The sequence below is a fragment of the Cannabis sativa genome, chromosome 3, assembly GCF_029168945.1.
Source record: "Cannabis sativa cultivar Pink pepper isolate KNU-18-1 chromosome 3, ASM2916894v1, whole genome shotgun sequence".
Lineage (NCBI taxonomy): Eukaryota > Viridiplantae > Streptophyta > Magnoliopsida > Rosales > Cannabaceae > Cannabis > Cannabis sativa.
The window spans coordinates 40,107,459-40,121,993 of NC_083603.1; positions in this window are offsets into that span (position 1 = coordinate 40,107,459).

Here is a 14,535-nt window from a genome sequence, read left to right on the forward strand (position 1 = left end):
AGACACTGACTATTGGTCTGTTCCAAGCCTTGTTACCCGAATCCCGAGTCAAGATTTAGATCACAGTTCGGGTCCTTGTCCTCTTACGGCTCTAGATCTAGGTCCAATTTCAGTTTTGATTCCAAGTCCAAGTGCTAGTTCTAGTCCCGGTCAACTTCTAGTTTTGGTTCCAATTTCCGGTCACAGCGTACGGGTTCTTGTTCACTTTTGGGTTTGGGATATTGTTTAGGTCCGGGTCCTCGTCAGGGTTCGTGTCCAGGGCTGGGTCCTAAATCCAGAAACTAACTACGGGTTTTGTCCAAGCCCTGGGTCCAGATCCAAATCCCAATCTCGGGTCCTTGTGTGATTCCATTTCTGGTGCCGGGTCACGAGCTGGGTCCTAGGTTCAAGTTTGAGTCCCTGTCATGTACTAGGTCTCTTTCCTAGTTCGAGTCCTCGTCTGAGTTTTGGTTCGGGTCTGGATTTCAGTCTAGGTCCAGATCAGGCTCCGGGTGTGGGTTCCCGTCCTGGGTCTTGGTGTATGTTGGGTCCGAGTCCCAAGTTCCAATCCAAATCTGAGTCTGGATTCAGTTCTGGGTCTAAGTCCTTAGTTCTTATCCTGGTCTGGGTTCGAGTTTGGGTTCGGGTCCGGGTCTAGCTTTGGGTCTGATTCAAGGTGTAGGTTTGAGTTCAGGTCCGAGTCTGTGTCCAGGTTTGTGTCTAGGTCTAGACCCCGATCTGGGTCTAGGTTCGGGTCCAAGTCCAAGTTGGGGTCCCTAGTGCCGGTCCAAGTTTGGGTGTGGGTCAGGATCTCGGTCCAGATGTAGGTCCAACATTTCGATCCCGGTAAGTATCTGGATCCCTATCTAGGTTCAAGTCTGTGTTTGGGATCGGGTCCCAGATTTAGGTGCAGGTACGGGTCTCAATTCCGGTCTGGGTACATGATCATGTCCGGGCCCGAGTTCAAGTCTCAGTTTGCGTCTGAGGCTAGTCTGTGTTTTGTTCTATGTCTGGGTCCGGGTCCTGGTCACGGTCTTAGTCTTGTTCTAGGGTCCTGGTTCGACAATTCTTGTTTAAGTTCTTATTTTTGCTCCCAGGTCTAGGTTTGGGTTCGGGTTTGGTTCTTTGTTTGGGTTTTCGTCCTAATCTGAGTCCCAAATCTAGACATTGACTACTGGTCTGTTCCAGCTCCTGTTACCCGAATCCTAAGTCAAGATCTGGATCACTGTCACGTGTCTCGGTCTGGTTCTGGTTCAGGTCCCAGGTCGCATTTCTGAGTTTGGGTTCGGGATCGAGACTGGGGTGCGGTTCTAGGTCCTGACCCTAGTTCTGTGTCCCTAGTCTTGTTCCTTGTTTGGTTCCATTAGCGATTCTTAGTTCGAGTTTAAGTTTGAGTTCAGATCGGAGTTCGAGTTCTGGTCTGACTTTGGATTCTGTATGGATTTCAGTCTAGGTCCAGATCAGGCTCCGGGTGTGGGTTCGCGTTCTGGGTCTTGGTCTAGGTTGGGCCAAAGTCCCAAGTTCCAATCCCAATCTGAGTCTGGATTCAGTTCTGGGTCTGAGTCCTTTGTTCTGATCCTGGTTTGGTTTGGGTCCGATTCTAGGTGTGGGTTTGAGTTCGGGTATGAGTCTGTGTTCGGGTTTGTGTTTAGGTGTGGAGCCGGATTTGGTTCTAGGTTCGGGTCTAGGTCCAAGATGGGGTCCTGAGTGCGGGTCCAAGTTTGGGTCGGGGTAAGGATCTCGATCCAGATCTAGGTCCAGTATTTCGATCCCAGTCTGGGTCTTGGTCCGAGTCCAGGTTCTTATCCGGATCCCTATCTAGGTCCAAGTCTGTGTTTTGGATCGGGTCAAAGATTTATGTCCAGGTTTGGGTCTCATTTCCGGTCTGGGTACACGACCGTGTCCGCCCCCGAGTTCCAGTCTCAATTTGGGTCTGAGGCTAGGTCTGTGTTCGGTTCTACGTCTGGGTGCAGGTCATGGTCACGATCCTAGTCTTGTTCTAGGGTCCTGGTTCAGCGATTCTTATTCAGATTCTAATTTTGGGTCCCATGTCTAGGTCTGGGTTCGGGTTTGGATCTTCGTCTGGGTTCTGGTCCTATTCTGAGTCCCAGATCTTGACACCGACTAATGGTCTGTTCCAGGACCCTTTACTCGAATCCTAAGTGAAGATCTCGATCACTGTCATGGCTCTCGGTCTGATTCTGGTTCAGGTCCCAGGTCCCATTTCTGAGTTTGGGTTCGGGATCAAGACTAGGGTGCGGTTCTAGGTCCCGACCCTGGTTCTGTGTCCCTAGTATGGTTCCATGTTTGAGTCTGAGTTCAGGTTCGGGTTCGGGTCCTGAGTCCAGGTTTGGGTTTGGAACCGGGTCCAGCTCCTAATTCGGGTCTAGGTCTTATTTGGAGTCCGGGTCCTGGTCCGGTTATGGTTCTTGATCTAGGTCCAATTTCAGTTATGATTCCTAGTCCAAGTCATCGTTCCAGTCCGGGTCAACTTCAGGTTTTGGTTCCAATTTTGGGTCACAGGTTACGGGTTCAGGTCCACTTTTGGGTTTGGGACTTGGTTCAGGTCTTGGTGTGGGTTCGGGTCCTCGTCAGGGTTCGTGTCCAGGGCAAATCCAGACACAGACTACGGGTTTTATCCAAGACATGGGTCCAGATCTGGATACCAATCTCAGGTCCCAGTCTGGTTCCATTTCTTGTGTCAACTCACGTGCTGGGTCCTATGTTCAAGTTCAAGTCTGGGTCGGGTACTAGGACCCGGTCCTAGTTATGTTTCCCAAGTCCCTATCATTATTCTGGGTCCAAGTCCCAGTTATTCTGTGGGTTTAGGTCCCGGTCTAGGTTCGGTTTCGAGTCCTAGTCTCGTTTCGGGTTTAGGTCTCTCTCTGGGTTTTGATCTGGGTTCGGGTTTGGGTTTAGGTCCTGGTCCTGGTCCTAGTTAAGTTCTAGTTCCATTTACGATTCTGAGTTCGAGTTTGGGTTTGAGTCGGGTCGGAGTTCGAGTCCTGGTCTGAGTTTGGGTTTGGGTCCGAATTTAAGTCTAGGTCCAAATCAGGCTCCGGGTGTGGGTTCGCGTCCTGGGTCTTGGTCAAGGGTTGGTCCAAGTCCCAAGTTCCAATCCCGATCTGAGTCTGGATTCAGTTCTAGGTATAAGTCCTTGGTTCTGATCCTGGACAGGGTTCGAGTTTGAGTCTGGGTCCGGGTCTAGCTTTGGGTCTGATTCTACGTGTGGGTTTGAGTTCGGGTCCAAGTCTTTGTCCGGGTTTTGTGTCCAGGTCTGGACCCCGATCTTGGTCTAGGTTCGGGTCCAGGTCAACCTTGGGGTCTCGAGTGCGGGTCAAAGTTTGGGTCTGGGTCAAGATCTTGGTCTAGATCCAAGTCAACCATTTCGATCCCAGTCTGGGTCTTGGTCTGAGTCCAGGTTCTTATCCAGATCCCTATCTAGGTCCAAGTCTGTGTTTGGGATCGGGTCCCAGATTTAGGTCCAGGACTGGGTCTCAGTTTCGCTCTACGTACACGACCGTGTCTGGGCCCGAGTTCCAGTCTCAGTTTGGGTCTGAGGTTAGGTCTGTGTTTGGTTCTACGTCGGGGTCCGGGTCTTGGTCACGGTCCTAGTCTTGTTCAAGTGTATTTGTTGGGCGATTCTTATTCAGATTCTAATTTTAGGTCCCAGGTCTACGTCTTGGTTCGGGTTTGATCTTAGTCTTGGTTTTGGTCCTAATCTAAGTCCCAAATCTAGACACCGACTACTAGTCTGTTCCAGGCCCCTTTACTCGAATACCAATATCTGGATCACTGTCACGGGTCTCGGTCTGGTCCTAATTCACGTCCCAGGTCCCATTTCTGAGTTTGGGTTCGGGGTCAAGAATGTGGTGCGATTCTAGGTCATGACCCTGGTTCTGTTTCCCTAGTCTGGTTCCATGATTGGGTGTAATTTTAAGTTCGGGTTCGTGTCCCGAGTCCAGGTTTTGGTGGGGATCCGGGTCTGTCTCCCAATTCGGGTTTAGGTCTGATTTGGGGTCCGGGTCTTGGTCTGGTTACGGTTCTGGATCTAGGTCCAATTTCATTTATGATTCCAAGTCCAAGTCCTAGTTCCAGTCCCAGTTAGACCAATAGTCGGTGTCTAGATCTTGGACTCAGACTAGGACCAGAACCCAGACGAGGAACCAAACCCGGACCTGAACAAGAATCGTGGAACCAGGACCCTAGAACAAGACTAGGACCGTGACCAACACTCGAACCCAGACCTAGAACTGAACACAGACCTAGCCTCAGACCCAAATTGAGACTGGAACTCGGGCCCAGACACAGTTGTGTACCCAAAACAGAACTGAGACGTGGACCTGGACCTAAATCTGGGAGATGATCCCAAACACAGACTTGGACCTAGATAGGGATCCGAATATAAACCTGGACTCGGACCAATACCAAGTTTGGTTCTTCGTCTGGGTTCTCGTCCTAGTCTGGGACCCGCACCCTGAACTTGAACCTAGGACCCAGCTCGTGACCCGGTAACAAAAATGGAACCAGACTGGGACCCGAGATCGAGATCCGGTTCTGGACCCAGGGCTTGCACAAAACCCGCAGTCGGTGTCTGGATTTGGGACCAAGCCCTGAACCCGAACCCTGACAGGGACCCCAACCCACACCCAGACGTGAACCCAGTCCCTAACCCAAAAGTGGACCCGAACCCATACCCTCTGACAAAAAATTGGATTGAAAACCGGAAGTTGTCCGGGACTGGAACCAGGACTTGGACTGGGAATCATAACTGAAATTGGACCTAGATCCAGAGTCGTAATTGGACGAGGACCCAGACTCCAAATAAGACATGGACCCGAATTGGGAGCCGGAACCGAATCCAAACCCAAACCTGGACTGGGGAGCCGAACCCGAACCTGAACTCAGACCCAAACATGGAACCAGACTAGGGACACAGAACCAGGGTCGGGACCTAGAACCGCATCCCATTCTTTATCTCGAACGCAAACTTTTAAATGGGACCTGGGAACTGAACCAGAATCAGACCGAGACCCGTGACAGTGATCTAGATCTTGACTGGGGATTCGGGTAACGTGGCCTGGAACAGACCAGTAGTCGATGTCTAGATCTGGGACTCAAACAAGGACGAGAACCCAGACGAAGAACCAGACCCCAACCTAGACTTAGACCTGGGACCCAAATATAGAACCTGAACAAGAATCGCCGAACCAAGACCCTAGAAGAAGACTAGGACCGTGACCAGGGCCCGGACACAGACCTAGAACCGAACACAGACCTAGCCTCAGACCCAACCTGAGATTGGAACTCGGCGCCGGACACGGTCGTGTACCCAGACCAGAACTGAGACCCAGACCTGGACCTAAATCTGGGATTTGATCCCAAACACAGACTTGGACCTAGATAGAGATCCGGATACAAACCTGGACTCGCACCAAGACCCAGACTGGGATCGAAATGCTTTACCTAGATCTAGACCGAGATCCTGACCCAGACCCAAACTTTGACCCGCACTCAGGACCCCAACTTTGACCTTGACCCGAACCTAGACCCAGATCGGGGTCAAGACTTGGACAGAAACCCAGACACAGACTCGGACCCGAACTCAAACACACACCTAGAGTCAGACCCAAAGCTAGACCTGGACCCGGACCCAAACTCGAACCCAGACCAGGATGAGAACCAAGGACTTAGACCCAGAACTTAATCCAGACTCAGATCGGGAATGCAACTTGGGACGCGAACCCACACCTGGAGCTTGATCTGGACCTAGACTGAAATTCGGACCCCAACCAAAACTCAGACCAGGACTGGAACTCCGACCCGAACTCAAACCCAAACTCGAACTCAGAATTACAAATGGAATTGAATCGAACTAGGACTAGGACCAAGACCACGACCTAAACCCAAACCCGAACCGAGATAAAAACCCAGACAAAGACCTAAACCCGAACAGAGACTAGGACTCGAACCTGAACCTAGACCGGGACACAAACCCACAGAATAACCGGGACTCGGACCCTGAATCATGATAGGGACCAGGGAAATAGAACTAGGATCGGGACCTAGTACCCGACCCATGCCCGAACTTGAACCAAGGACCGAGCTCAAGACCCAGCACCAGAAGTAGAACGAGACTCCGACCCGAGATTGGGATCCGGATCTAGACCAAGGGCTTGGACAAAACCCGTAGTCGATGTCTGGATATGGGACCCCTACCCAGACCGGAACAGAGGCCCCGACCTAGACCTAAATCTGGGACCTGATCCCAAACACAGACTTGGACCTAGATAGGGATCCGGATACGATCCTGGACTCGGACCAAGACCCAGAATGGGATGGAAATGCTGGACCTAAATCTAGACCGAGATCCTGACCCAGACCCTAACTTGCACCTAGACCCGAACCTAGACCTAGAATGGGGTCCTGACCTGGACACAAACCCGGACACAGACTCGGACCAGAACTCAAACCCACACATAAAATCAGACCCAAAGCTAGACCTGGACCCGGATCCAAACTCGAACCCAGACCAAGACCAGAACCAAGGACTTAGACCCACAACTGAATCCAGACTCAGATCGGGATTGGAACTTTGGACTCGGACCCAACCTAGACTAAGACCCAGGATGCGAACCCACACCTAGATCCTGATCTGACCTAGACTTAAATCTGGACCCGAACCCGAACTCAGAACTGGACTCGAACTCTGACTCGAACTCAAACCCAAACTCGAACTTAGAATCACAAATGGAACTATAACCGAACTAGGACCAAGACTAGGACAAGGACCTAAACCCAAATCCAAACCCAGAACAAAACCCAGACAGAGACCTAAACCTGAACCGAGACTAGGACTCGAACCCGAATCAAGACCAGGGCCCAAAGCCACACAATAATTGGGAGCTGGACCCAGAATCAGGATAGGGACCAGGGAAACAAAACTAGGACCGGGACCTAGTACCCGACCCAGACCCGAACATGAACCTAGGACCCAGCTCGTGACCCGGCACCAGAAATGGAACCAGACAGGGACCCAAGATTAGGATCCAGATCTAGACCCAGGGCTTCGACAAAACCCGTAGCAGTGTCTAGATTTGGGACCCAGCGCTGGACCCGAACCCTGACAAGGACCCGAACCCACACCCGGACTTGAACCCAGTCCCAAACCTAAAAGGGGACCCGAACCCGTACCCTGTGACCCAAAACTGGAACCAAAACTGGAATTTAACTGGGGCTGGAAGTAGGACTTGGACTTGGAATCATAACTGAAATTGGACCTAGATCCAGAACCGTAACCGGACTAGGACCTAGACTCCAAATCAGACCTAGAACCGAATTGGGAGCAGGACCCGGATCCCCACCCAAACTTGGACTCGGGACCCGAACCCGAACCTAAACTTAGACCAGTATGGAACTAGACTAGGGACACAGAACCTGGGTTGGGACCTAGAACCGCACCGCAATCTCGATCCCAAACGCAAACTCTGAAATGGGACCTGGGACCTGAACCAGAACCAGACCGAAACCCGTGACAGTGATCTAGATCTTGACTCGGGATTCGGGTAACGAAGCTTGGAACAGACCAATAGTCGGTGTCTAGATCTGGGACTTAGACTAGGACAAGAACCCAAACAAAGAACCAAATTCGAACCCAAACCTAGACCTGGGACCCAAAATTAGAACTTGAATAAGAATCGCAAAACCAGGATCCTAGAAAAAGATCTAGGATCGTGACCTGGACCCGGACCCAAACCTAGAACCGAACAGAGACGTAGCCTCAGATCAAAACTAAGACTAGAACTCGGGCCCGGACACGGTCGTGTACCCAGACCGGAATTGAGACCCAAACATGGACCTAAATCTGGGACCTAATCCCTAACACAGACTTTGACCTAGATAAGGATCCAGATACGAACCTGGACTCGGACCAAGACCTAGAATGGGATCGAAATGATTGAGCTAGATCTTGACCGAGATCCTGACCCAGACCCAAACTTGGACCAGCACTCGGGACCCCAACTTGGACCTAGACCCGAACCTAGACCCAGATCGGGGTCTAGACCTGGACACAAACCCGGACATAGACTCAGACTCGAACTCAAACCCACACCTAGAATCAGATCCAAAGCTAGACCTGGAACCAGACCCAAATTCGAACCCAGACTACGATCAGAACAAAGGAATTAGACAACAAACTGAATCCACACTCAGATCGGGATTGGAACTTGGGACTTAGACCCAACCTAGACCAAGACCCAGGACACGAACCCACACCCGGTGCCTAATCTGGACCTAGACTTAAATCCGGACCCGAACCCAAACTCAGAACAGGACTCGAACTCTGACCCAAAGTCAAACCCAAACTCGAACACAAAATCGCAAATGGAACTATTATCGAACTAGGACCAGGACCAGTACCAAGACCTAAACAAAAACCCGAACCCATATAAAAACCTAGACAGAGACCTAAACCCGAACCGAGACTAGGACTCGAACCCGAACGTAGACCGGGACCCAAACCAACACAATAACCTGGACATGGACCAAGAATCAGTATAGGGACCTGTGAAACAGAACTAGGACCGCGACCTAGTACCCGACCCAGACCCTAAGTTGAACCAAGGACCCAGCTCGTGACGCGGCACTAGAAACGGAACGAGACAAGGAGCTGAGATTGGGATCCGGATTTGGACCCAAGGCTTGGACAAAACCCGTAGTCAATTCTGGATTTGGGACCCAGCCCTGGACCCAAAATTGGAACCAAAACTTGAAGTTGACCGGGACTGGAACTAGGACTTGGAATTATAACTGAAATTGGACTTAGATCCAAAACTGTAGCAGGACCAAGACCCAGACTCCAAATAAGACCTTGACGCGAATTAGGAGCCGGACCCGGATCCCAACCCAAACCTGGACTTAAGACCTAAACCCGAACCTGAACTCAGACCCAAACATGGAACCAGACTAGGGACACAGAACCTTGGTTGGGACCTAGAACCGCACCCCAGTCTCGATCCCGAACCCAAACTCAGAAATGGGACATAGGACCTGAACCAGAACCAGACCGAGACCCGTGACAGTTATATAGATCTTGACTCGCGATTCGGGTAACGGGGCCTTGAACATACCAATAGTCGGTGTCTAGATCTGGGACTTAGACTAGGACAAGAACCCAAACGAAGAACCAAACCCGAACCCAAACCTAGACCTGGGACCCAAAATTAGAACCTGAACAAGAATCGTCGAACCAGGACCCTAGAACAAGACTAGGACCGTGACCAAGACCCAGACCCAGACTTAGAAACGAACACAAACCTAGCCTCAGACCCAAACTGACACTGGAACTCGGGCTCGGACACGGTCGTGTACCCAGACCGGAACTAAGACCCAGACCTGGAGCTAAATCTAGGACCTAATCCCAAACACAGACTTGGACCTAGATAGGGATCCGGATACGAACCTGGACTTGGACCAAGACCCAGAATGAGATCAAAATGCTGGACCTAGATTTGGACCGATATCCTTACCCAGACCGAAACTTGGACTCGCACTCGGGACCCCAACTTGGACCTAGACCCGAACCTAGACCCTGATAAGGTCTAGACATGGACACAAACCCAGACACAAACTCAGACCCGAAATAAAACCCACACCTCGAATAAGACCCAAAGGTAGATCCAGACCCGGACCCGAACTCGAACCCCGACCAAGATCAGAATCAAGGACTTAGACCCAGAAATTAATCCAGACTCAAATCGGGAATGGAACTTGGGACTCAGACCCAACCTAGACCAAGACCTAGGATGCGAACCCACACCAGGAGCCTGATCTGGACCTAGACTAAAATCCTGACCCGAACCCAAACTCAGAACAGGACTCGAACTATGACCCCAACTCAAACCCAAACTCGAACTGAGAATCGCAAATGGAACTAGAACTGAACTATGACTAGGACCAGGACTAGAAACTAAACCCAAACCCGCACCCAGATCAAAATCGAGATAGAGACTTAAACCTGAACTGACACTAGGACTCGAACCCGAACCTAGACCGGGACCCAAACACACAATAAAGTGGAAGTGGACCCAGAATTAGAATAGGGACCTGGGAAACAGAACTAGGATCATGACCTAGTACCCGACCCAGACCCGAACTTGAACCTAGGACCCAGCTCGTGACACGACACAAGAAATTTAACCAGATTGGGACCCGAGATTGGGATCCGGATCAAGAACAAGGGCTTGGATAAAACCCCGTAGTCGGTCTGGTTTTGGGACCCAGCCCTGGACCCGAACCCTGACAAGGACCCGAACCCACACCCGGACCTGAACCCAGTCCAAAACCCAAAAGTGGACCCGAACCCGTACCCTGTGACACAAAATTGGAACCAAAACTGGAAGTTGACCGGGACTGGAACTAGGACTTGGACTTGGAATCATAACTGAAATTTGACCTAGATCCAGAACCGTAACCGGACTAGGACCCGGACTCCAAATCAGACCTAGACCCTAATTGGGAGCCGGACCCAGATCCAAACCCAAACCTGGACTTGGGACCAGAACCCAAACTTGAACTCAGACAAAACATGGATCTAGACTAGGGACACAGAACCAGGGTCGGGACCTAGAACTGCCCCCCAATCTTGATCCCGAACCCAAACTTAGAAATGGGACCTGGACCTGAACCAGAACCAGACCGACACCCGTGACAGTGATCGAGATGAAGAACCAACCAATAGTCGGTGTCTAGATCTGGGAGTCAGACTAGGACCAGAACCCAGACGAAGAACCAAACCTAGACCTAGACCTGGGACCCTAAATTAGAACCTGAACAAGAATTACCGAACCAGGACCCTAGAACAAGACTAGGACCGTGACCAGGAGCCGAACTCAAACTTAGAACCAAACCCACACCTAGCCTCAGACCCAAACTGAGACTGGAACTCGGGCCCGGACACGGTCGTGTACCTACACTGGAACTGAGACCCAGACCTGGACCTGAATCTTGGACCCAATTCGAAACACAGAGTTGGACCTAGATATTGATCCGGATACGAACCTGGACTCGGACCAAGACCCAAACTGGGATCGAAATGCTGGACTTAGATCTGGACCGAGATCTTGACCAAGACCCAAACTTGGACCCACACTCGGGACCCAAACCCACACCATAACCGGGACTTGGACCCATAATCAGGATAGGGACCTGGGAAATAGAACTAGGATCGGGACCTAGTACCCGACCCATACCTAAACTTGAACCTAGGACCCAGCTCAAGACCCGGCAAAAGAAGTAGAACCAGACTCTGATCCGAGATCCGGATCTGGATCTAGACCGAGGGCTTAGACAAAACCCGTAGTCAGTGTTTGGATTTGGGACCCCGCCCTGGACGAGAACACTGACAAGGACCTGAACCCACACCCGGACCTGAACCCAGTCCCGGACCTGAACCCTTACCCTGTGACCCTAAATTGGAATAAAAACCGGAAGTTGACCGAGACTGGAACTAGGACTTGGACTTGGAATTAGAACTGAAATTGGACATAGATCTAGAACCGTAACCGGACCAAGACCCTAACTCCAAATCAGACCTATACCCAAATTGGGAGCCATACCCGGATCCAAACCCAAACCTGTACTCGGGACCGGAACCTAAACCTAAACTCAGGCCCAAACTTGGAACCAGACAAGGGACACAGAACCATGGTCGTGACATAGAACCGTACCCGAGTCTCGATCTCGAACCCAAACTCAAAAATGGGACCTGGGACCTGAACCGGAACCAGCCCGAGACCCGTGACAGTGATCCAGTCTTGACTTGGGATTCGGGTAACGGGGCCTAGAACATACCTGTAGTCGGTGTCTAGATCTAGGAGTCAGACTAGGACCAGAACCTAGACGAAGAACCAAACTCGAACCCAGACCTAGACCTAGGACCCAAAATTAAAACCTAAACAAGAATCGCCGAACCACGACCCTAGAACAAGACTAGGACCGTAGACCAAGACCCAGGACGCGTACCCACACCCGTAGCCTGATCTAGACGTAGACTGAAATTCGCATCCGAACCCAAACTCAGAAGAGGACTCGAACTTCGACCCGAACTCAAACCCAAACTCGAACTCAGAATCGCAAATGGAACTAGAACCGAACTAGGACTAGGACCAGGACTAGGACCTAAACCCAAACTTGAACCCAGACCAAAACCCAGATAGAGACCTAACCCCGAACCCAGATCAAAACCAAGAAAGAGACCTAAACCTGGACTCGCGACAAAGAACCAGGGTCGGCACCTAGAACTCTACCCCAGTCTCGCTCCCGAACCCAAACTCAAAAATGGGATCTGGGACCTGAACCAGAACCAGGCCGAGACCCGTGACAGTGATCCAGATCTTGACTCGGGATTCGGTTAGCGGGGCCTGGAACAGACCAATAGTCGGTGTCTAGATCTGGGACACAGACTAGGACCAGAACCCAGACGAAGAACAATTCCCGTACCAAAACCTAGACGTGGGACCCAAAATTAGAACCTGAACAAGAATCGCCGAACCAGGACCCTAGAAGAAGACTAGGAGCGTGACCAGGATCGGGAGCCAGACCTATAACCGAACACACACCTAGCCTCAGACCCAAACTGAGACTGGAACTCAGGCCCGGACACGGTCGTGTACCCAGACCGAAACAGAGACCCCGAATGTCCTTCTCTTTGTGTGTGATATTTCACAGTCTTCCAATCTATGATTGAGGTACCACTTGCTATGTGTGGGCCCTACTCTATCACTGAGGGTTTCGAAATTTAGAAGAGGAAAAGAGAGAGAGGTTGGTTCGGCTATGGAGAGAGAGGGAAGGCTCACTTTTCTAAAAAAATGATTTTCTAAGAAAAGGTTATGAAAACTTGTTGTTTGACTGAGCCATCACTTTCTATTTATAGGCAACTACTAGGTTTAGGTTAGTAATTATTTGGCATTAAAATAATGAAAATATTAATTAGAAAAAGCTATCCAAGTGGCCGGCCATAGGTGTTAATGGGCCTCACTTGGTTTTTGTAGTTTTCACAATTTTTATTTCTATTTTCTCAAAAACGCCAATTTTCCAATTCTAACCATTTAAATGCCAAAACTAATTATTTAATAACTAAAATAGATTATTAAATAAGATTGTCATTTAATTTAATTATTAATTAGACATATAAAGTCTATTAATTAATAAATAAACCTAGAATCTCTTTACTTTACAATTTTGCCACTGCTTAGTGAAAATTCACAAATTAGACATAGTCTAACTTTAGAATGATAATTGATTAATCACAAATCAATTATTGAGTCTTACAAGCAGTATAGTCTCAACTAGAATGGGGACCATGGATCTATATGCTGAGCTTCCAATAAGTGAACCGAATTTACTAAGTAAATTCCTACTTATTAATTCCTCGTTGAATCCACTCTTAGAACTTAGAATTGCACTCTCACACTTATATAGAGCATATTATATGTTGCACGATATAGATATGCTATCTCATTTAACCATTGTTATAATCTTATTGTGATCAAAGATCCTCTATATAGATGATTTACATCGAGATGGGATAATTTTACCGTTCTCACCCCTCAAAGTATTTCGCCCCTTAAAACACTTAGCTACCTATAAATGATGTTTAGTGATCTAAGAATTAGTCACTTAAACAAGAGCTCATCCATTTACTTCTATTTAGCTAAGCTCGAAGGGAATCATCAGTTGACTTCTATACACCAGTAGAAGCTATAGATTCAATATTTATGTTCAGCACTCCCACTCAATCATACTATCATGTTCCCAAAATATACGTATCACCCTGACCCAAAAGTAGGCTTAACTAATAAATCAAAGAACATGAATAGTACTCCTGAGTTGAGCCTAAGCATATCAGGATTTAGATTGTTTTAATCTTAAGATCAACTACTGATATTGACTTGGAAAGATATGACGGTAAGTTTATAATATCTTAACTAAGTTGCAATATCAGTCCAGTCCAATGTATACTCCATACATTCGAAACTAGTATACTTTACCAATGTCGTGGAAAGAACATAACACTTACTCCAATTGTAAGTACACCTCATCGCTGATTATCACAATAGTGTAAATCCAAAACACTGATGAAACAGGGACTTAGTCTTTTGATTCATATAATCACAATCACATTCAACTGTGTTGACGATACTGTAATTGTGAATAAACATATGATCTGGACTTAACAGATTTTGTCTGTAAATGTAATAAACATATTAAACCATTAGCACGTAAAATTCATGCAAACATAAATCACTTCAAATTTCTTATATTGAAAACTAATCACATTGTAAAGGGTTTTTATTTAGGGCACAAAACCCAATAATTAGGACCATGACAAGGACCCGGACCTAGACCTAGAACCGAACACAGACCTAGCCTTAGACCCAAACTGAGACTGGAACCCAGGCCCCGACACGGTCGTGTACCCAGACCGGAACTGAGACCCGGACCTCGACCTAAATCTGGGACACGATCCCAAACACAGACTTGGACCTAGATAGG